A 21,299-nucleotide genomic window follows, 5' to 3' on the forward strand; every position below is an offset into this window, starting at 1 on the left:
GCTATGACGGTAGCTTTTTCAAATTAAATATCTGCAGCCTTCTCTATCTTCCTAGACAAGAACAGCACATTGGAAAGTTGCAAATGAAATGAGATAAAACATGATTTGGCAGAAGGAGACGAGCTTGGCAGTAGTGAATGAATGGGATATTGTTATTGTTCTTGGCATCATGAGTGGGGCTAGGAAAGGTGGGATGCTTGGGAGTCCCCTAAGCACTGCTGTGAGGGGCACTGCAAACCTGTGATTCACATACCAGAGACAGTGAAGGTGTTGAAGATCTGGTGATTTGTAGAAATATACACTCTTCAGATGTCCCTATCTATAGGGATTAATGATCTAGGCCCTTCCACCACACTGAGGTATTTTCTCATGCACTCTGATGAATGTTGTGACTTTTCAAGGATTTTTCTTCCATTTTTAAGGAGTAACTTCCCCTCACATAATTTCTTAGGAATTTGATAATGTTATTACTTCCTATAGTCACTGACCATGGAAAAGGATTGTGTGGGGTTTTTCCTAGTGGCTGTTGGTCTTCCTTTTTTTATTTCTCTTTTTCTGAGATAAACAATGGGATTCCACATTCTTATTATAGCTGACGGAATATTATTGAAATAAAATTGAAAACATAATGTTGGGCACAAATTACAGTGCATAAATTACAGTGTGTCATTCCTACTTTTTGCACTTCATTCTGTCTTCACAAAATAAAATTTTGAAATGGCTTACTGGCTTTTTCAAATGTAGTTTTTCAGGAATGTAAAATAGTGTGTAATGTCATTCTTGTCTGAAGAAAATGCTTCTCTAAAGAAACCCATATAGGCATTTTGTCATTCATGTTCCTTGCTGTCCTTCATCTTTGTCATAAAGTAATGAATTTCAGGTTCCAGGTCTGTTAGCTGTAATAGGTTTTTAAAATGGCAGCTGGGCTATTGCCTTCTTACTGTTCTTACTGTTCTTTACATATTTAAAAAAAGTATTTTCTTTAAATATGTCTTTTCAGTGTATTTGAACAAATCAATTTTTTTTGATCTCCCATTCATTCTCTTCTAAATTAAATTTAGGCCAAAATCCGTATAAATAGCCTTAAATGAATGTTTTTCAACAGCTTTTTCAACCTCTGTAGATATTGGCTGAGGCCAGAGTCTTGCTATATGTTATTTTCATTGTTGTCATTAGTGACAAAGAGTCTGTGGAGTGCAAAGTTCAGTGCAGCCACAATTAGCTGTGCAGGCTCCTTTTCCCATCCTACCCTAAATCAGATTTTATAGAACACAGATCCATTTAGATACAAATATGATGAGTATTTTTGAGGACTATTTGTTTCTTTGGGGTTGCTGAAGTTATTCTCATTTTTATATAAATCAGTATTGATGAAGATGTTTGAAAACTGCACAGCTGGAAATTGTAGCTGATTGGACCTCACATATTTTGGTCCTTCTAGTGACCTTGTGCACTTTTGTAGTAGTACTATTCAAGAATAATTTGGGGCTCTTGCTTACTTTTTTCCTTTTGAGAAAAGCGAAAGTGTGTTTTGACTTGGATGGTGCTAAAAGGCATTTAACAATTTTGAGCTGAAAAAGACATGTGCATGAGAGAACTTCCCTGATTTCTTTCCACTCCATCAGCTGATCTCATAAAAATGTGCTTTTAAAATCTACCATTAATCCTCTTTGTTTCTCTCAGAGAACACCACTGGCTGGGGTGGTTTTTCTCCTTTTTGGTTTTTTTTCCAAATTAGATCCAAGTTACATCTCTGGATGCCCCAGCACAGGAAGGATGTGGACATGTTGGAGTGAGTCCAGGGCATGGCCACAAAGATAATCAGAGGACTGGAGCACTTCTCCTGTGAGAAAAGGCTGAGAGAGTTGGGGTTGTTCAAGCTGGAGAAGAGAAGCCTCCAGGCAGACCTTACAGCAGCCTTTCAGTATCCAAAGGCCTGCAAGAGGGCTGGAGAGGGACTTTTTACATGCATGCAGCAATAGGACAAGGTATGGTGGATTTAAACTGAAGGAGGACAGGCTTAGGTTAGCTATTAGAAAAAAATCTTCACTGTGATGGTGGTGTGGCACTGGTACAGGTTGCCTGGAGAAGCTGTGGATGTCACAACCCTGGAAGTGTTCAAAGCCAGGTTGAAAGGGGCTGGGAGCAGCCCCATCTTGTAGAAGGTGCCCCTGCCTATGGCAGGGTGAAAGTTGGACTGGATGATCTTCTGAACTAAACCATGCTGTGGGTCTGTGGCTACACTCAGCACAGACAGAACACAGAGAGTTACTTTAAATGTTGTGCATCATACCCTGAGGTTTCATTCAAGAGCCAAGCTAGAGGGGCCTGAAGAAGAAGTCAGACTATTCCCTGAAAGCTGCTATTTGCATCTGTATTCATTTTTCTTCCACTAGTAAGATAATCTATAGTCGGACTAGGCTACCACAGCCTTAGATGTCCAAGTGCAAGAAATTAAGGAAGAAAATAATATTATAGGGGTACATAAGCAAAATAAACAAATGTAAACCTGTTCTACAGAGTGTGACAGATGTGTTACTTTGATAAAGAACAGAAAAATGAAACCAGGTTCCATGGTGTGAAAACAGTACTCCATGGAAAATGTTCAACATTAGGAGTCTTAGAGTCTCTCTTGCCTGGGACACACCAGTCTTTCTCTAAATGTTTGTATTTTTACTAGAAATTAATTTTACTTTCTGTGATTACGTTCCAGTTACACTATGTATAGCTTCTGCCAGCAGCTAACACTCACTGTTTTAATGTTCTCTTCCTTCCAGATATTTTAATACCTGTTGCTTTTAGTCATTCAGCACAGACCCCACTAGAGAGAATAAAGGAAATGACCTTTTGATAGAAAGGACAGTATTAGTTGCAGCTTTCAACTTGCTTTGAAAGACAAGGTGTACTGAAGCTGATTTAATACTCAGGTGTATGATGAAGAGGTTTTTTAGTATTTTTGGATGTTGTCTACCTACATGTCCTAATTCTTAATCCATTTTTTTCTCTGACATTCAAGTGAAAGTCTGAGCCTCTGGTACCATGTAATGGGATGACATCATAACCATTTGTCACAACATTTATCATAGAGTGGTGTACACAGATTATGTGATCTGTGCACCTTCAGCCTGTCTGGTTTCCCTCCATTTCTTTATTTTATTGCATTTTTCTGAATTACTTATTGCCTATATCGGCTTGTTTCTGTCCAGGTGAAATGACTTTTTTAAAGACGTAACTAAACCAGCCAGTTGAGTCATCATGAATGTTCTTGAGCTGAACTCTCGAACTGTTTTTTTTACAAGAGAAAAGATACTCTCTTTGTTTCTGGTTTGAGTGTCCATGTGTCCATTCCCAGGCACTGCCCAGGAGTGATGCTGGGGCTGCCTTGTGACGGTGTTTGCTGGGGTCTTAGGATGAGGCAAGAGACAAGGATCTGACTCCATGTTTCAGAAGGCTTGATTTATTATTTTATGATATATATTATATTAAAACTATACTAAAAGAATAGAAGAAAGGATTTCATCAGAAGGTTAGCTAAGAACAGAAAAAGAAAGAATGATAACAAAAGCTTGTGTCTTGGACAGAGAGTCTGAGCCAGCTGACTGTGATTGGCCATTAATTAGAAACAACTCTATGAGACCAATTGCAGATCCACCTGTTGCATTCCACAGCAGCAGATAATCATTGTTTACATTTTGTTCCTGAGACCTCTCAGCTTCTCAGGAGAAAAAATCCTAAGGAAAGGATTTTTCAGAAAATATCATGGCTACACTGCCTCTGTGAGGTGGCACTGGGGCTGTCCTGTTATGGACAGATGTGGCTCCAGCAGGCTCCAGCCAGCTCCACCCAACCCATCCCAGGGCACAAGCCCTGGGGACACTGATTGCACCTCTGCAACAACATGTTTAACAAAAAGCACAATATATTGCAGAGCAAGTGTGAGAGAGCAGTGAGAAAAATGTGACAGAGAGACACCAGGTCAGTGAAGAAGGAGGGAGAGGAGCTGCTCCAGGCACCGGAGCAGAGGTTTCCCTGCAGACCATGGTGCAGACCATGGTGGAACAGCTGTGCCCCTGCTGCCCATGAGGGACCACACTGGAGCAGTTTTCCACCTGCAGCCTGTGGAGGCCCCACACTGGAGCAGGTGGAAATGGCTTGAAGGAAGCTGCATTCCCTGGAGAGTCCATGCTGTAACAGGCTCCTGGCAGGAAAGCAACCCATGGAGGGGAGCCCACACAGGAGCAGGTTTGCTCACAGAAGTTGCAGCCCATGGGAAATCCACACTAGAGCATTCTGTTCATTGAGGAGTGGACACCATGGAAAAGATCCATGTTGGAGCTGTTGTCATGGAACTGCAGCTTGGGGAAAGGGCTCTCATGAGGAGGAAGGAGCAGTTCATGAAGTATTGTACCTCAGTGGAAGGACTGTACTCTGGGAGAGGGGGACAGTGTGAGGAGGAAGGAGCAGCAGAGATGGAGCATTGTGATCTCACCACAAGCCCCATTTCCCATTCCCCTCTGCCATTGGCAGGCAGGTAGAAGCATCAAGAATGAAGAAGTTGATCCTGACAAGAAGAGTAGGGGAGAAGTATTTGTAATTTTGTCTTTTTTACTTAAATACTACTCTATTTGTAACTGGCTATAACTTAAAATTATTTCCCAAGCTGAGTATGTTTTGCCTGTGGTGTTAATTAGTCCTTCCCTTTATCTCAAGCTTTTTCATCTTATTTTCTTCTCTTTTCCTGTGGAGGGAGGAGAGAGGGAGAATGGCTTGGCAGATGCTTGAGTCAGCCAAAGTCAAACCCACCACAGTTTCTTAATTCTTTGGCAAAAATTTGGACTGTATCCTTCTAGCTGAAAATATGTACTGTTTAAATATAACATAGCAGAATGGAGATTGTATTAAAATTGGGAAATTTGTATGTGACTTCAAGCCATGAAAATTATGTGTATGACTCACAAGAAAGAAAGCACACTGTGGAAAGATTCTAAAGATGTTTGTACTGGGATACAAAACACTGTCAGCCATCTAAAATTAGTCTAATGTTGCCTTTTCTGACTTTTCTGAAATTTCATTGAATCTACATGTCTCTGATTAGGAACATTAAGAAGACAGCTCTAAACATCCTGCCACTTTTAATTAAAGCATCCACTTGGCCATGCTATTAAAGTATGATCTGAATGTAGTGCCCTTTTTAAGCTCAACTTGCCCTTGTAAGTTCTTTAAGATTGAAGGATACAAATGGTGAATTTGGTTAGGAGGCCAGGGCCCTGACCACCATGAAAGTCTCCTGTATACAGCCAGTTTCTTTTCCAGCTGGAATATTCTTTGATTGAAGTTCAGGTCAGCTGCAAACAAATTTTGATACAAACATCTATATTGCTATCCTGGAGCTGTTATCTAGAGATGAAGCAAGTCTGAGCTTGGCTAAAGCAGCATGGTTTTGTTCTGGCTTTTTGTCTTGTCCACCCAAAGCTACTCTGTTTTTCTGTGATGATTTTTTGGTACCATTCTGTGTTGTGCCTTCACTAAGTGTTTTTCTGGTGGTGGGAAGTTCCCTAGATATTCTCTGCTGACAAAGTGCTATTGCTAAAATTAATTGTGGTCTTGCTGTTGCTAGGATAAGGAATACAATGAACTCTCTTTTGAAGATCTTTAACCAAAGAAGCTTAACATTGACAAAACAGCGTGTGACTTACATTTGTCACAAAATTAATTGCTGTAATTGCTTCCTCATTGTAACTCTGGCTCATAATTTCTGCATGGGCTTATTTCAGCCCACCATCATGTAATAATGTAGGGCAACTGGATGTCTGCGACACAGAGGGTAAAGGTGATGCAAGCACACCTTTGTACGTCCTTAGCTTGCCTATACCACTGATTTTGTCTACTGACCTGCACCAAACTCTTCAGTGGTAATTTGTGCCATTGAACAGCAGAGGTTTCATGATATTGCAATTACAGACTCTTGCTTGGAGGGCTTGGGAGCTGTGACACTTGCAGGATGTAATGTATAATGTAGTGGAAGTGAATCCCTAAGGATATTCTATACTAGGATGTGTGTATGCCAAATTATGTTCAGAGCTGACAACACACCCACATTTGGGATCAATTTTCAGTGATATGAAATGCTCTGTTTGAAATACAAATAGCCAAGACAGTCTTGACAGTGATCTGCACCTCCAGCAACTCATAGAGGCTGTTAGAGAAGAGAATCTAAATGGAGCCTTCAGTGCAATCCTCCTGTTTTATAATAAGACATCTTTTATCTATTGTTATTAACTACAGTATATTGGATAGAATACTGCTCTGTCCAGAAACTGAAACCAAACTGGTACATTGCAACAATCAATATGTAGAAGATATCTTAAAACCTAGATATAGAGTTAGATTAAATTCCATTGACATCTGAGAATTGAGGAAGGAAAATAAAGTGTATGTAACTTTTATTAAACAGAAATATTAGACATCACCTTGAGGAGAAACAAACAGACCTAAGTGCATTTCTCAGTCTTGATAGCATATCAGATGTTCAGCTTGAAAAACTGAAAACAACTTGAAGAAAGGCAGTCAAAAATATGCACCCTTGGGGAGCTCAGAACACTTGGAAAGCAGTTTTGTGCCATGAGAGTTACATTAGAGGACATGAGATGCATTCCGAACTTGCTGCTCAGATTGTCAGAGAGAAAAGTTAAATGTAACTTGGTCTTGCACGTCAGATGCCTGAACAGAGTGCTAACACTTCTTTTTTTAAATGTCTCCAGTGAAAACATGTTAAGATCTTTTTATCTGACCCTCAGCAACTGCAGGTTAGGCAGCTCTTGATAAATTCAATGTTCAAAAACCTCCATCTAAACAAGGTATTATAGGATAATTTGATATCTTGCTATTTATTTTCAGCTTAATATAGAATAAAGAAATAATCAATCATTGAGCTTTTGCAGCCTTCCAAATGAACTGCAAAAGCCTTCCAAATGAAAAGGACTTAGCAAAAGGACTCATCTTCATTTCAACAGACTTTAGATAATAATCAAGCAGATTTTATTAAATTATATCCATAAATCATCAAAATTGATTATTAGTCAATGATCAAGACTTTTAAACAAGGAAGGTAACTTTGAAAGCACTGCTATTGTTTATTTACTAAGAATAGCCATATTGCTAGCATGTAGTCTGTATTTACAAATTACTATTCCAGTTTTACACCTATGAGTTACTTATGTCAATAAACCCTACACTGCCTCTGTGTTACCTTTTTCGGTTTCTGAACAGAAATCACATCCCTTTCCCTTTTTTTCAGTCAAAGGATTATGAAATGTTAATATGGGAATTTTTAATCTATTGCTCATGGTGCTTGTAAGCATTGTTTACCTGAGTACATACCTGTGCATCCTTTTATTAAAACCTACAGCATTTTTTCTTGTCTTTTCAGCTATAACTAAAATGCCTTTCACCTTCAGTTGTATTTTGCATAATAAACTTACTAATATGTTAAAATGGTAATGCTTCTTGATACACCTGTAAATATTCTTTATATGAAAAAGACAAAATAATGCTTTCACTGAATAATTCCTGACATGCTTTTGTGGCACTGAAATTAATGAATTAAATGTGGTCTAAATCTTAGGATCATTGTACAGTGCATAAGTTACATTAAAAGCAAATGCCGTCAAATAATCACTGAGTAAGCCTGAGTATGGGTTTCAATCACTTTAAAATTACTTTTCAAAAACTTTTTAAAAACCCCTAACCTCTGAAAGAGTGGGAGTGCATGTAGATTAGCTCCCTGAAGTACTTTCATTTGAGTATTTTTTCACATCAACAGTAATTTGTTCTGAGGACCTCAATATTAGAACTACTGAAATGCATTGGAAAGCCACCCAATTGTTGTAAATCTTTATTCAGGAGTGAAGAGATAAGGAAACTAATTTTGACTTGTTTGCAGCGAAATTTTCTTGTGCTGAATTGCCGGCGACACTCAGCTTATCAGCCTGTCAACCTCTGAAGCAAGGGAAAAGAGTATTAAAGCAGAATATATTGTCATTTTCAGATGAGATAGCATCAGCAACTTAGGCCAGTGTAGCTTTTCCATTTGAAAGTACAGAGCACAAATTACTTCTGTCCCTTAATCTAATTTAAGTTATACTTTTAAAATTATTTTAAAATTGCCTTCTATCCTGAGCTTTTGATGGACCCAGTGGTCTAATTTCTCCAAGCTTCCTTTCAACCATACATCTTGAGATACAAATACTGTTTACTGTGATTAAAAAATATCAAAGCATTGATTTTCTGTCTCAAATTCCTTTGCCAAGCTAATTTAAATCATTAACGACCCCATTGGAGTCACAACTTAAATTGTTTCTTTTAGCCTGCTTTTCTAATTTTCCAGCTTCTTGAAGTAATATTCCATTCTCTTCATTAATTTTTAACACTTTTCCAATTCAATCAATACCTGATGTAAAATTTAACTGTCAGATTTGCTTTGAAAAAACTAAATTAAAAAAAGAAAGAAAAAAAGCCTGAAAGGGAATCAGATATCTCAACAAGGTTGTAGAATAATAAAAGCAGTAACTAATTTTCTTTAGAGACCCTTAAATGGGTGGATGACTATCATTATTCCATTTTTAAATGGTCAATAAATTGAGAGACAAACTTTGCAGAGGATAAATGTAGGAACACAGGAAGGGTCACGAAGGAACCTGGCATCTCAGCTCAGAGTGAAAAGCAGTTTGTTTTCTCTGGAATGGACTAGCAGATAATACCAGAATATCTTCCTCTCTGTCCTTCAGGGCATTTCCATTCCAGAAAGGTCAGAGAGGGTACAGAGATTTCAATTCTCTACTGCTCTCAAAAGTATGCATAATTTTATATTTTGTTCCATTTTTTTCCTGTAACTCTTGGCTTGGGAGCAGAATGTGGAAAACGAAGGTGAAACCATCTGTGGTAGCCTGCTAGTTTGATGTTTCTATCTTTATAATGTACTGTAATGCTGAAGCTGATATAGATCTTGCTCCAAAGGAAAAATTTTTGCCCTAACTTGCATTGGTTTTAAGCCAATTACCTTAATGAAGAACCTGTATACAGGTACCTACTTTTGCTCTCTTCTTTTTAGTTTAATACTAACACATTTTCTTTCTAATGATACAAAGGTAGGTTTAAGATGACTAAGAGTCAGCTAATACAGCAATTGGCAATTCCATCATGATGCTTAATCAGACTTAAAATAATAAAACTTTTCAAACTATGCAGGACAGAGCCTGACTTTTGAAATACTGTGGAGCTGGGTCTGAGGAATAGCACAGGAAATCTCAGGTGTCCATAAATAGCAATTGAAACTCTATCTGGAAGTGTTTCATAGAGGTAGCTGCTTTTTCAGTTTCTTTGACCAGACCCACAGGGAGAACAGAATGATTAGCCTTGCCCCACATCTGCCTTTTAGTTTTAAACCAAGCCACACAAAAAAAGAATCTCTGATCTATGAGATATTGCACATATATGTTTTATTCTGAAGGAGTGGGGATAAGATTATTAAAAATGCATAAGTAGTGTCTGTATCTCTGGGAAGTGACTAAAAACAGAGAGGTAATTGGAACAAAGTGCTTCTTTTTGCACCTAAGAGTGAAAAGAGAGAATACAAATGCAGTGAACCTTTAATAAGGAAAGACAGACATCTGATGGTCAAAAAGGAAATTAACAGAATACAGCAATCATCAGAATACAAATCTCAAAACAAATGACAGGACTTACTTGTTATCAGGATCTTAAGACACATTTTTGCTGTTGGCCCCATTCTGTGAGTAGGCATTCCTTCTACTGCTTGCCATATACTCTGTAAGTATAGTACAGTACAAAGAAAAGAGAGCATGTGTGTGTGTTGATAAATATTTTCTGTCCTTGATTGCATTTTGGATTATAAATGAAGCCTCAAAAAACCACAATTACAGCAGACAACACAGTTCTGATAATCCAAAATGGAAAACTGAGACTTTGATTTCTCATTGTTGAATATATCCACTTTCAGACTATTCAAGCTGTAATAATTGTAATATATAATATAATCAAAGATTGTTTTCCCTCTCCTTGCCCCAAAAGATACAAATAATGGATTTGTTTTGAAAATATGAGCATCCATATGGTATGAATTGAAATAATGTTTTCAATGGAGTCAGTAACCTGTTACAGTCTAAGCCTGGCCATATGTAATTCCCCTTCACTTTCTGAAATTGTCTTCTCAGAAGAACATTTGGAAACTAAATAGGCCTTTCCATCTGTCTTGAGCTCAAGGGCCTTCACAGTTTAAGGACAGCAAATAAATGCAAGAGATGTGCCTATGGAAAAAGAAGCAAAGCAGGGCTGGAGTTTCACTATTCACAGAATTACTGTAAATAATTTGGATGTGGCACATAAACTGAGGGAACAAAATAAATTAAAATAATATTACAGCCTTCAGCAAAGAAAAAAGATAAATTCAGTACCTCATGCCTGTGGAAATGATACCTTCAAACACCTTTTCCCAGAAGACAGGGTCTAACAGCCATCTGTACAACAAGGATCTGCATGTACTGATCATCCTGTATGGCCCTATGTTCTTCTAAAGGGAGTTCATACCATTCAGTGCATACCTTCAAACATTCTCAAGACTCATAATTTAATACCTAATGTAATTTAATCTTTTGGCGAATATGTGTACTCAGTATAAGGCCAAAGAGTCATATATATAGTTATGTACTGTCTTCCATATGCTTTATAGCTAACTTGAAAACAGCCTTGGCCCTGACCCAGAAGGGTTCTTGTTGTATTTTATTCTTTGAGGTTTTTGTTTTGTTGGTTTGTTTTTTTTCAAAAAGGACACAGATGCTACATAGATTACATAGATTAGGCAACATGAAGGCAATGGGGAATGTTTAATCTTATAGATAGAAGGAAATGGAATGGAATGGAATGGAATGGAATGGAATGGAATAGAATAGAATAGAATAGAATAGAATAGAATAGAATAGAATAGAATAGAATAGAATACTTCTACAACTTAAGCAGTTTCATGATGCTCTTAATAATTTATTCATGAACTTCCAACAATTATTTAAGAGTACATGACATATGGTATCAATGAGTTAAGCTCCCTGAAGTTCCTAAGACTCAATTTGTTGCTCCAATACTCTGATTTCATATAAAAATAAGAGCTTTAAAAAATATGAAACTGCTGAACATCAGGCACATGTTTCTTTAATTTTACATCAAGTAGCTAAATACAGTTTTGTTTCCTTCTTTCAATCACTTATATGTGTATATACAGATATAGAACTTCATGTCTCTAAATGCCATTTAAATGCCTTACAAATCCATTTTTCAAATAAAGACTTTTAAAGTCTTCCTTTTAAAGTGGTCTACTGTGATGGTTTTGTCATTTAGCCCTTCATTGAATAGCCTGCTTAATATTACCTGTAGGAGACCTCCCCCAGTATTGTTCAAGATTTACCAACTCTTCCACTTTCTGTCTTTAGAAATCATGTTTCTGTTTCAGTGACACAGAGGTGCTCCATCAGCAATTTGGGGTGTTTGTTTCCATTTTCTGTCTGGCCATTTTGTCATTTTCTGGCATCTACAAGTAGAACAATTCAGGGTAGAAAAATAAGCTATTTGCAGGCATATTTTGTATTGCAAGATGCAGAGAAACCTAAAATATTTGGGAAAGCTTAAGAAACACTGCATGGGTTAATTTGATATTTTTTACAATGTGTGATACACACCAAGAAGAATTTGAATTATTGAACTAGAGAAGCAGCAGTATATGTCTTAGTTCTCTTGAAAATACTCTATTTTTAAAGAAAAATAGGAATAATTTGGTTGTTTATTAGGAATATCAGTGGCTCTTCTTCTTTAATAAGAGCTCTCTGCTTTCTGCATGTGGTTGTCAGGTACTGGGCTGTGCAGTGTTGTAGTTGTCATTTACTCTATTGGTTATGAACAGAACTGATTTTAACCATAATGATGTTAAATGTTTGCTACCCAAATACTGAGTATGAAGAACTTAACCGTATCATTTGTGAGGGACTGTGTGAAGATCATATTACACAAGAGTATTTTTAATCTGTATTAGCAAAACAGATGGACAACTATACTGAAAATATTCTTCACTGTCCTTCTTTCAAAGTTGTTTCATCATTTATACATCCCTTTTGCTCTTATAGTAAAGGTAAAACAAACTTCATCCCATTCTGAAAGCTCTCTAATGTCATGATATATAAAACTCTCAATCAGAACCACTTATCAAAAAATTAATGTATTTCCAAATCAAAGTGTTCACTGTACTCTTTTTTTTATTTTTACTTTTTCTTTTCCCTTTTTGCTTCTTCCCTTACCAGTTTCAAGTAATTACTGGTGATATTTATGCTGGTGAAATCCATCACTTGGTGTTACTTTCCCACACATGGGAATTATTCATCCATCCATCAAAAGGTTTGCGTGGGTGATAATGATGTGCACAATAACGTTAAGCTGCAGTAGCTCTTTCCATAGACTCTGACAAGTTCCTGGCTTACAAGTATTCATCACAGGCACTGGGTATTGTTTTCCAAAACTGCACAGAGCATTTTCTAAGCAGGGGGTCTTTACAAGGAAACTCCACTCGGGTAGATGGAGCTGCTGCACAAATTAGAGGCTGTGCTGTTTCTCAGCTTTCTCCTGCCACTCTTCCTGCCAGATCCAAAGGAGCAGAAGGCATGCAGAATCCACACTTCACAGATCTCCATCAGGGCATGGGCACTTCCAGTTCTGGCAATAATGAAACCAGTATTCCTTGTGTTTAGTTTTGGGCACTTTATTGTCAAAATGACAAAACATCAAAACGTTAGATGAGGTTTTTTTTCTTGTTCTTCAAGAGATTTCCTCAGTGAAAAATCCTGGCAGGCAAATCTCCCAGTCTGTAAAAGTTTCTTTTGAGGCACTGTTGTTTTGAAGATAATCTCATTTGTACTAGTGGGGACAGATGCTGCCCATGGAAGTACCAGCATAGGCAATTGTGCATTGCAGAACTTAAATGAGGTAAATAACAAGTGGTAAAATGTGTTGCTTGGACTGTGAAGGGCACAACAATTAAGAAACTGCAAGATAAATATCAAGGAATGGCTCCTGGTTTGAGGTTTGAGGTTGGTTTTTTCCTTCCTTTTTACCTCTTGTTTTTAAGACTGGGGGAGTCTGGAACATGTAATTCATGTTACATAACTGTGACATCTAGCTAACTAAATTTAAGGAAATTAATCTAGGCTATGTGGGTAATAATACTAGGACTGTGCTGTTTTCTTTACCTCTTGAATGTCTAAATATCCTAGTTGCTCAAACAAAACCTTTCAACAAATAATTCCTTTTATTTTTGCTCAGAGATGCATCTCTCCATCATACAAAGATTGCTACCATAGAGCCTTCTCATTAGGAAACAGTCTTTGAAACGACTGTTCTAATATACAAGGGAGAGGCTTTAGACATCCTTTGGAAAAAGTGAAGGGAGCATAAAGGATTTAAATATTACATGCTGCCTAAATTGTCTATTTCGACTGGTAGAAAAATTGCCAAGGCAATTATGACTAAATGCAATTCATCTAAGTTTGTATTCCAGGGAAGAGCAAAACCTGAAAAACATCCACAGTGATCAAAGCTGACAGCATGATAATTTTAATTCCAAAAACTGAGGCAGCCAGAGCAAGCACTGCAGGTGAACAAAAATGCTGCAACTTCCTAAAAAAATGTTAAGTTTTAACTAGAACACTTATTTGGTATGCCATTTAATACATGAAGGATAATACTTTCCTTTGTGTAACACCTCAGTTGAGAAAGACAAAGTTTAAGATTCCCTTTGCAAAAATTAATTAATAAGATAAAAAGATGTTTAAGGCAAAGCCTTTTCTTGAATCACTACTTTGAGGACAGTGAGCAAAATCCATAGGAGTGATTACACAGTAGATTGTAGGACTGATACATAGTTACAAAGTCTTAATACAAACAAATATGTTTGATTTGATTTTGGGGGTGGTAGTTCTGTTTCAGTAGGTGAATCAGAGAAACACCAAAGAACCTTTCATTGGCAGGCTTCAAGAGCAAATTATAAGACCCAAGAAATGCAATGTCCAGCATCAGAGTGTGAAGACTTGATGATTCAGTGGAAAGAGGGATGCTGTAATGAGGTTGTTTTCCACTTCTGAAAGCCCTGTGTGAATGCAGGTGCTGTTAAACCAGCATCAGCCTGTGCTGTAAAGTCAATTCAGTGAGGCTGTGTGGGCCCAGCTCAGCCAGTGTTTCAGCTTTTCAATTGCACTTCACATTTTTTAGGTGTTTCACCAGCTCTTGACTCTTAGATTCTCATACAATGCCTCAGCTCTTAGTGTCTCATGGATACAGAAGACTGAAATAGAGGAAAAAATTTAGATCCTAGTTTTTCATAATATCCGTCTCCAGTTTCCTTAGATACCAAGCTCTATCACAGATTAAATATCAAAATCAAGATGTGAAAACAGATACTTCTGGAAATACCTGATCCTGTTTATCCTCTGAATAAAAAATACTTAAGAATACATAAGAGTCCATGGATTTCTCTCTCAAGTAATTGTGGACTGACAATCAGCACCTGCTTTGTGCTAATTTCTCCCCCTTTGCCCTTTTCCTGGTATTTTTCTCATTTCACTGGAGTGTTAATCTTCAGCACTGACCTCAAGAGGAATTCACAGAATTTCCATGTTTCAACAGCAAGGGATTTCTTGTAAAGATGCCACTCCTTACAATTTCTTCAAAGATACTTGTTGTCATCTTGTTTAAGTGTCTGCTAATGAAAACTGACAGTCTGGTCCTCTTTATTTAATGTCACATCAAATATCTATAATTAAGGGAGAAGAAACCCTTACAAATGATGCATGCTTGAGGCTTTTTTTTCCCTTCGTGTAACTTAAAACCTAATTTGTCACAGTATATGCTGTGTTTTCTGGTGGAATGTTCTCTTCCTTATTTCAGGCCTGAGTACAATATAATAAAGTACATTTATGGTGCAGTTAAATCTCTTTCTCATTTCATTTTTTTAATCTGCCTCTTATTTCCCCCCCTCTTTTTCCATTTTTAATCATATGATGTATATCTGTGTACTTTGTATGGATTTTTCACTTTCATTTCTCAAAATACATTAAAAAATCCATGCAACTTTAAAGAATGCTCATGAATTTTAATGAAATAACTGCCAATATTTTGAATGTATGAGGTGACGTGTTAATATTGCAAAATATGATGTTAAGTGTCTGAAAGCATCTTTTGGTTTCTCCTTCCCTTCACAAAAAAAGTCAGATGCACTATCTGCAAAAAAAAAGAAAGAGAAAAAAACACTGTCGGTATGTGTTTTTTAAAACATCTCAACCTTGTATTGATAACTTGTATTTATCACCTTACTTAAAATACCCAGATGCCTTAATGGGTCAGGTCTCTATTGTACAAGCTACTGTAAAAACATAAAGACTACCAATGCCTTTATTGCAGAGACCAGACAATTTAGAAAATCAGAGTATTGATCAGCCTAGAGGTTGATTTTTCACATTATAAAACATTACAGGATATTGCATAAATTAGCAGAGTGCTTTGCTCAAAACCAAGTGGTAATAAGGAATGCATCAATGCAACTTTCTCCCATCATTAATTTACTTGACAAAGTTTTCTTTTTCCTTTAGAAATAAGTATCATTTTTCTTTCTGAGACTTCATGTGGTTTTTCTTTATGCATCTATCATTTCCACAAACCACTTGATACTTTGGGGTTTTTTTCATAAAATATCAAATCTTGCTTGGTCTTGTTCATTGACCTTTAGTTCTAATTTATATTTCGTACCATAGTAAAGTTCATGTGAAAATTGTTTTTTGACTCTGTGATAGATAAACTTTGCTTCATATCTTTTCAAAATGGTAATGACTCCATGGAGTGTTAGTGTTAAAAGAAAATAAAATTATGGAAAAGAAGCAGAGGAAAAAGTTCTTTGTCTTTTGGATATTTATTCCAAATTGAGCTTTCTTAGAAGCATTTTTAGCTTCTCATATGTTGTATGACTTTTGGATACTGGCACCTAGTGAAGTGTTTGGAGGTGAGAGGAAAATAACCTGGTCTGCCTAGAATTTCAGAATTATCAAATTTGGGCTGAATGGCAGCTTCCTCACATTTCTCTCTTCACAAGAAAGGTTATATGATGAGAAAAATAATTTTAACAAAAAATCTATCCAAAGGAAGTGTGAGGATCCTCACCAAACATGATTCATCTTACCACATCAATATTTTCGTTTAGAGATAATAATTTTGCTAATGATTTTTTTAAATACTAAAGCTAAAATTTGAGTACAAATTTTCCTGAGAAAATGCATTTTGTCATCATTTTCAGCTCACATTTTGTGCTGTTACTAATAACAATCCACAAATTTGAATTTGTGGATCACTCATTGGAAATGAGTAACTCATGCACAGCAGTAAGAACTTCCTGGCTGAATAGACTATCTGTGAAATTTTACTTTTACCTTGGCCTCAGTTGTGTATGATATCCTGCCAATCCTGCAGAGAATATTTGAGATTTAAATGAGTCATGTGTTTGATCTACAAGGCAAGGCAAAGCCAAGTATGTCTCCAGAAGTATGTTATTTCCTTTTGTTCTGGTATGGTATCTACACATTTATGAACTGCAAGAGCAAGCTCTTTTGCTGTTCATAGACTTGGAAATGTCTCTTCTAAGCTCCATAAATAGTAACACTGGATCTATTTAGCACAGAAGAAAGTGGGAGTGTAATTAAGAGTATATGATAGCATTCAAGGAAGAAAAATATAGGCTAAGCTTTAGGAAACTATTTCTCATGTCATGTTCAGTAGACAGGTAGCAATCTAGGATAAAGAGGCTGAAATGACTTTATCTTTTCTTTTATTTTCTTTCTGAGAAAAGATGAGATACACGGCAAGGAGGAACCTGAATCAGAACAGAAATGCTCAGCGTAGGACACGGCCAACAGAATGTTTTAAAAAGTCAAGTGCCTTGCCTGAGAACATCACTAGTCTTGCTTTGTGATCAAGGAATGGTCACAGTTTGGAAAGCAATTCTATGTCTCAGCTAACTGTCTTAGAAAGGAGTAAACACTCCTTGGAGGAGATGCACTCTCTCAGTAGGCTCTTACAGACCTGTCTTTTTTTTTTTTTCCCTGCATTTGCAAAGCAGAAAATTAACAGAAATACCTGCATTACATGCAAAAGTAAATATGCAACCATGTTACTGAAAAAGAATTGGTTAGCACTTGCGTGATTTCCCAGTGTCAGCATCTTAAATCCATTTTGTGGTTGGGCTGGGACAGTTTTTTGAGATGTTTGATTAAGCAACTCTCCTGAGCAGTCACGCTGTATAAACTACTGAGCTCTTTGTTAAGCATCTCCTGCTGCTTGTTTTACAGCCCAGAATCAATTTTTGTTTGCCTGAAAGCAGCCTGAGGCTGTTAACTGTGATGGTTTCAGGATATGCTTCATGTGTGGTTTGCCCATCCATGCAGTGGCAGTGGCAGTGAGGAGAAGTAGAGCAAACAGCTGAGGATGGTAACTGTTCTCTGCCGCCCAAGTTTAATTCACCAGCCCTGCTGAGACAATACTAAAGGCTTTTAAATTAATTGCATCCTTTTCCAACATCTAGCATAGTAAAGCACCCTCACTGAAGAGATGCAAAGCTGAAGACTGAGGTGATTTTGTGAACTTTGGTTTAGGTTTTATACAAGCAGATGGAAAATCTTCAGCACTGATCTGGTTCTGAGAACACAGTGCATGTGCTGGTCCTGATACAAACACTTTAATCCTCTCGTAGGCTTTTAATTTCAGTTTGAGGCTGTCAGCAAAAAGCAGGGATGTCTTATTCCAGACAAGTAACACAGTAAGTTTAATGCTGGAGAGTGAGAAAAGGAGAGAATGAGAAAGGCAAGTTATGCTTGATTTTCCTGCCCCCTAATCTGGGAATACAAATCAATTTCAATTCACTGCTACAGAATCTGTGTTTTCCAACATCTTGACTGATTTTCCATTTGCTTTGGGCTGTATGTCTTCCTGACAAAAGTAAAGCACAGAAGTTTGAAGTGAGTCAGTTTGAGTGTTCTAAACAAGGAAGGAAAACCTAACTGTCTCTAAACCCTGTGGAGAGAAGCATTTCAGACCAAGTTCTGCATTTTTAGGTTATGTAAGATGAAAGAGACATACAATTACTTTGTAGAAATAATGAAGCTATCCATCTAAAGTCAATTTTCTACTTCTTGTCTTGTTATTTAGTCTTCTGTAAAAGAAACAGTTGATTTAAATTAATTGACTGTCTATGCTGAGAACTTTTGATTACAGTTTGCACATTTTTATTGTTACTGTTGAATTTTTGAATACTTTTTTTTTTTTAATGTCTTGCAGATTTTTAGCTTTAGCATGTCTCTTTGGGTATGGATATGTTTCTTTTGTGCACAGACAACAAAGTTTAAGCTAAAAATGCATTTGGCTGTGCCCGGACTCCTGACCCACAGTTGAATTGGGTTTCATAAACATGAATATTTATAATCCCCTCTGTAGATTTTTAAAATGTATGGTCCTTTTCCCTTTCCTGAAAAGTTTCTTATTTCCTTATGCTGTCTTCTGTTACAATTCTCTTTGCAGTTGGGTCTAACCCCATCACAAGAAGACAGACCTCATATAGGTGATCTTTACATACTCAAATCCTGCCCCAGCTGTACTTGTGCCTCTTACATCCCTTAAAGAATTTGCCTATTTGGCAAGTGGTGTTGTCATTAGAGCAAGAAGAAGATTGCTGGTCAGGTGAAAGCTTGATGCAGAAAGATATGGTTTAGGAGAATTTGATCACTTTTTGTTGCAGGGGGCCTTCTTGAGGGCTCTTGGGAAGAAGAGGCAATTCCTGTGCTTAAAAACTAAGTGTTCATTCTCCATGTGCAATATGAATAATTTTTGCAAAAATATGTGACTTCTGTTTGAATCATGAGTATTGGCAAGAATGAGGGACATACTAGGTGAATGATGCAGTTTATTTTCCCAATGAACAGATGGCATCTGCATTTTTTAATAACAAATTTTGCCCTCTGCCTCCTTTGTAAAACAGTTGAGGTTTTGTGCAAAGCTTTTCAATTTCTGACTATTCATTGTTTTGAGATAAAATCTTTTTAGCACTGGGGTATATTCACTCTTTTGCAAATACGGAGGAAAGCAGAATGTGAGGAGCATGTTGCAAGGCACCTTCCTTAAAGTGGCAGCACAGATTGCAGCAGAAGTTGTTTGTCCACTTGTCATTCCTTTTCATAGGCATCAAACCTCCAGAAGTGATTTACATCTCACAAAAGTACTGAATAGCAACTATGAACCTAAAATTCTATGTCCTAAAAAGGCCATAGACTACATTTGAAATAGAAATCAGCAGGATCTGTGGACAGAGATTTCCAGCCTATGTGTTTGGGGTGTAGATTTTTTATTTTAGTTTTGCCAAGTTTACTGGAGAGATCTCACAGGACTATGGAACTGAATAAGTGGATGAATCATTGTAAAATTGTTAAAATATTAAGAAATTAGGTACTTAATTGTTTGTCACTTTAAGCCCCCAATTTTGATGCACTAATAAGAAAATGAAAAAAACCCAGTAACGTAAGTTTATTTGGAATAAGACATCAGATTCTGATACACAGAGTACCTCTAGCTCCTGGGGCTTTTTCATTATCAATATGAATGTAGGATTTAAAAGGATTTGGAGGGTTATTGAGTAAATTCTTTTTCTTCTGCAAATAATTGTATCTCACACAATTCAATTTTAAATACACACCATTTCAGAAATTATTTCGACATTTTAAGCAAAGTGGAGAATACTGGACTTCTGCAACTGTTCATTGAGTACTCATAGCTTCTATCTTTATTGAATGTTTCTGAAATAAAATAGAATTATCGCAAATATTGTAAAGCAAATTAATTTTTAAAGCCCCTCATAGTGGCTATTCTGTCAGTGATTCCTTTTATGGTTATCTTTCACTGGAGGTCACTGTTGTAATGATATTGAGGACCTGACTAATTGTTTAAGCATTCCTTTCATTTTTAATGAACAGAGAACAAGAAGGAAAGTGTGCCTTTTCTTTCTAGTGAAAACCAGAATGTGTCCAACAAAAAAATAGCCCTCTCTCAAAGGTATGTCAGTTTTTTGTGAAAAACAGAGTTTCTTAGGAAGAAATAATTACCTGAGTATTTTTCCTTGTTTGGTATGTTTGTTTGTTTTGTTGATTGTTGGAGTTGGGTGGGTGGGGTTTTTTTGGTTTTTTGGGGGTCTTTTTTGGGTTGTGGTTTGTTTTGGTTTTTTTTGCATCAGGTTTAATCTGAATTGAGAATTTAATGAAAAACTTTAGTAAGGATTTCAAAAATTGGTTTCTTGGATCCTATGGCTTTGATTTTCTCAGCTCTTGTGTCAACTGACTGCTGAAAGATTCAAATGGATGATGAAATCTCTTTAAATTCTGTCCCAACGTAGCTTTATAAAAGCATGCCCAAGGTTTAGTGGCCTTCAAAGGACCTTTGTTCTGTTAGTTATGATTAGATGCTTTGTTCTCAATATGCACAGGAAGTTGTTTCAGCCACTTGAGTTTAATTTGAGAACTGTGGATTTGTGCTGGTGTTTTATTGTATTTCAGACTAAAAGAATTTCTGTTTCAGAAGGCAGGATATGAGGCTCAAAGGGAAGTCTTGGCTCACACAATTATTTATTTTGCCAACAATTATGCTCATAGGGAAAAAAAAAATCAAAATTGGACAATGGGTGAGAATGGTCAAGACAAAAAGGGGCTTTGGTTTGGCTTCTTCCAGGATGGCATGCTTGCTCCATCTTTTGTCTAGATGTGATTATCTTGCTATATCACTGTAGAACAGAAGAGTTTTCCATGAACATGAACAGCCACCCCTACTGTTGCCTATCAATCTGGCTCTTCAGATATTAGCACTGTTCAGCAGCTCCATGAGAAAAAGCAAAGCTAGCATTATTAAATTGGCAGAAAATAGTGGTGGTCTAAGAGCTGTATCATTTCTTGTATTTAACCAAGGCTCTGTAATGTCTGCCTGGTTTTCTATATTCAGACCCACAATCTACTGCAAATGATCATTATGTCTCTCAGTCCATAGGAATAAGGAAATGACCTCTGTTTGCTGACACGGAAATAACAAAATTCTGCCATTTCATCATTTTAGTAAAGTTCCTGCACTTCATTCTTGTGCCTGTTGCAGTGTGTTCATTTAACTGTATGATT

The 21,299-nt window shown here is 36.9% G+C and overlaps 1 protein-coding gene across 11 annotated transcripts in view; it reads left to right on the forward strand.

Moving 5' to 3' along the window:
• Positions 1 to 21,299, forward strand: part of DLGAP1 (DLG associated protein 1) — a 399,529-nt gene that overhangs the window by 196,401 nt on the left and 181,829 nt on the right. The gene's annotated exons all lie outside the window — the stretch shown is intronic.

The sequence above is a fragment of the Zonotrichia albicollis genome, chromosome 1 (assembly GCF_047830755.1).
Source record: "Zonotrichia albicollis isolate bZonAlb1 chromosome 1, bZonAlb1.hap1, whole genome shotgun sequence".
NCBI classification, from domain to species: Eukaryota; Metazoa; Chordata; class Aves; order Passeriformes; family Passerellidae; genus Zonotrichia; species Zonotrichia albicollis.